The following is a 3,226-nucleotide window of genomic DNA, read 5'->3' as shown; positions in this document are numbered from 1 at the left end:
CATCCCARATTCATCAGGAAGAACCAGATAGGACACATGAAATCCCCAGTAAAGGCCACTCTGCTTTCTGAGCAGCATTCAGGCACCTCTTTGAGATTGTCTTGTTCATGTCTCTGTTCCAGACCAGTGATCATCCCCTCTGTGCATGGTCCCTGTTCCCTGGCCAGCCCTACAGAGACATGACAGGCCAGCGGGGTGTGCATCCTGACCCTGGAAATCCAAAAAAAAGAAGGGGTGGCCTTTGGCCCGTAGATCCCTGAGCAGCAGAGACTCCARGGTGGCTCTGCAGAGACCAACCTCTGTCCATCCAACTTTGCTACTGTTTTGGGTGCCTTTGTCCCAAAGACCACGTGTAGCCCTTGGGGCACAGGACAGCTGTTCTGGGTCTGTTGGAATTTGTGTCTGGTGAGTAAATACATCTTCAGGGAAAGGGCTTTTATGAGGTCAGGATCCAGGCTCATCACTCTGACTGCCACCAGAGAGGACCTGTCCCTCCCCTTTGTCCTGTTTCTCTCACCTGAAATTGCAAACCCTTCTCAGCAGAGACCACAGCTTGGCTTTCTGTTTGCAGATTTCCTGACTCAACAGGGCCCTCCTCTTGATGTATTCTTTCAAAGCAAGAAGCAGTAACGGTGGCTTTGTTCTGGTGTTTAATGAGATGGTGTCTTCCAACCCTTATTGCAACCTCCAGCTGTGTAGATTGTAGGGCCAGGAGAGATGATTAGATTATCTGGCTTAACCACCCATAAAACACAGGATGCARAATTTCATTCTTCATCACGGCGCAAATAATAAATAGAATAGTCCAAGGCAAACTCTAATATCCAATTTTTAATATCAACTACAATATGCATGTAGAGGGAGACATTAAACAAACCCCTGTGTCTACCAATCTACAACCCCCCTGGCAGTACTTACATATTTCTTATTGCTCACTAGCTTATTTACTGCGAAGGAACAAAGTTAATGCTGAGCTCTGAAGCATTTCTAATGTGAACCAATTTTGCCCTGYGGTTTCATAATGAGCTCCACCCTTCATCCACCTCTGCTCCCCCTTCTTTCTACTTTCCCTTATTTAATTTAAAAATAAAGTGAAAATATGCCCTTTCTACGAAGCAAAATTCAGATTAATTTCCTCTAAGTGCTGTTTTGTGCCCAGGGTAGTAGCTTGAAGCCAGCCCTGTGAATCACAGGTTTGATTACTCTGAYAGGGCAGGAAAGTGTCTTGCTTAAAAGGAAAAAATGAAAAAATATGTTAGCAGGATTGGGTTTTTTTTTCAGGAGGAAAGAGAAAGACCGAGCTTTATGGGGAACTCTATTAAAGTCATCAACTTTCCTTAGCTTAAGGTCAAAAATTGTGCAATACCACTGGAATAATATAATTTTAGAAAATTTCTGTGCAGACTTTTTTTCTTCTTTTTTTCCTTCTCCTTTTTCTCTTGTCATGTTTATGCCTGGGGCCTTTTTATTTGATCATTGTTCTATTAATGCCTTGAATCAATGAAYGAGCAACTATCCACAAAGTAAAACAACAAGTAAAAAGGTGGGGAGCAGGAGAAAATAGATGATGTGGATGTACCACATGCCATGGGGAACCACACTGACTCACCTGCGAGCCCTGGAGACACCTTGGCAAGGGAGATGTTGCAAAATTACTGGGAATAAACTAAACCATTTGGAGTTGAGTCAGAAAATCAAATTTCTCCTTCTCCCAACATGTTTTATAACTTCAGTGCGTCATTTGCTGCCTGCAGATAATRTTTGCAAACTGCTCTACCCTAAGGTTGGGATTTGATGACAAATGTCACGTTTTGCCAATGAGGACTGAAGAAACCTGTGTGTGATCAGGGCCTGTGAGCAGCCCACCATGGGTGCTGTGAAGTRTCTGAGCTCGTTAGCTGTAGGACTAATGAGCCAGAGAGAATAAATTCATATGCAAAAGAATTAACTTAGTCATTACACTTACTAMAGTGAGTTTAAAAATTTGTCCCTGGTCTGTCATTCACAGCAGCCCCCTAATTCTTAACTTCACATTGGTTTTCAGCAATGTCTCCTTCTGTAGCTCAGGGACACTCATTTCACATCCATTTCTCAGCTTTTCAGTCTGTAAAATGGGAGGCAATGCTTATCTTGTTACAGCTAAAATTTATAATGAGCACCTTAACAGCCCTATGGAGAGACTATGTATGTTTTATTTTCAATAAATAGTAACGCAAAATTAATTAGGGCTTCTCTGCAATAGTCTTCCATTTTAAACAATTTCACATGAAATTGTCCAGTAGACCTGGACACTTYATATTTTACATGTGTGGATTTATATTTGCTTAAAAAATGAAGTTTTTTAGAAAATGGTAAATTTTAGGGGATTAAGCAGGATTAGGCTTCTGTTTTGCTAGGAGTTACACAAGAAAATGACAACAACCTCCTTTTGCTTGAGTTTACAATTTTGAACTTTGATCCCAGCAATATTAGAATTGTAGAGATAAGCATTAGTTTAAATACTTYCAATGCCATCATATTTAGGGAAACAACCATGGACTTTGCTTCCCAGTAATTATGTAATCACAAGCTAATTTTTGCTGCTACAAAAAACAGTTKCAGAGTTTCCTTCAGGGGATGGGGGTAGAAAGACTTCAAAACCTTGCCCAGAACGTGAAATGTGGAGTGAAAAACAAACTTTCAGCTGACTTGTTCTGATGGAGCTGATGAGWGGTAACTTTCTGTCTCACACTTCTGTGTTTGGATGGTCAAGTCTCTACTTGCATGATCTTGGGGCCACTTCCCAAGTGCTAAGCCCCTCAATCTATTTCAGGCTCCTTCACCTCTTGCTTCCTTATGGAGACAGCTTAAAAGTCACAGAAAAATGCTATCTTTGCTGTGAGGCGGAGCAGGAGGAGAATTTCTCCAAACAGAGGGCTGGATTTGCTGCAAGTGAATTTAGTACTTTGAGTAGTTCACTGGTAGGTGGCAAAGAAAGGAGGAAAAGAAAGGGGAAAAAATTGGCTCATATATTWTTTAAGCTCTTTGGCTGTAAAACAAACTCTTGCATAGCCTGAATGAAGAAAAAAAAAAAAAAGCATAACCTTTTAATACAGATAAAAACCCATTTTCCTTCAAATCATGTGTGTACCATGTAATACTTTCTTCTACAGCTTCAGGATTAGAATCAATTATGATGTGACCAAGGCAGGACAATCAAGTAATTTAGAATTGTATTCTCAGGGGT

At 40.9% G+C, this 3,226-nt stretch overlaps 1 long non-coding RNA gene across 1 annotated transcript in view; it reads left to right on the top strand.

Annotated features, from left to right (window-relative positions):
- Positions 1-2,599: 2,599 nt before the first annotated feature.
- The window catches only part of LOC130579054 (uncharacterized), a 93,704-nt gene continuing 93,077 nt past the window's right edge, over positions 2,600-3,226 (top strand). The window contains exon 1 of the long non-coding RNA XR_008965944.1: positions 2,600-2,712. This is a non-coding gene — a long non-coding RNA (uncharacterized LOC130579054). The remainder of the gene's footprint in view (positions 2,713-3,226) is intronic.

The sequence above is a fragment of the Malurus melanocephalus genome, unplaced genomic scaffold (genome assembly GCF_030028575.1).
Source record: "Malurus melanocephalus ecotype Western Australia unplaced genomic scaffold, MMel_1.1 scaffold_252, whole genome shotgun sequence".
NCBI lineage: Eukaryota > Metazoa > Chordata > Aves > Passeriformes > Maluridae > Malurus > Malurus melanocephalus.
This window is presented reverse-complemented; position numbering and strand designations above follow the sequence as displayed.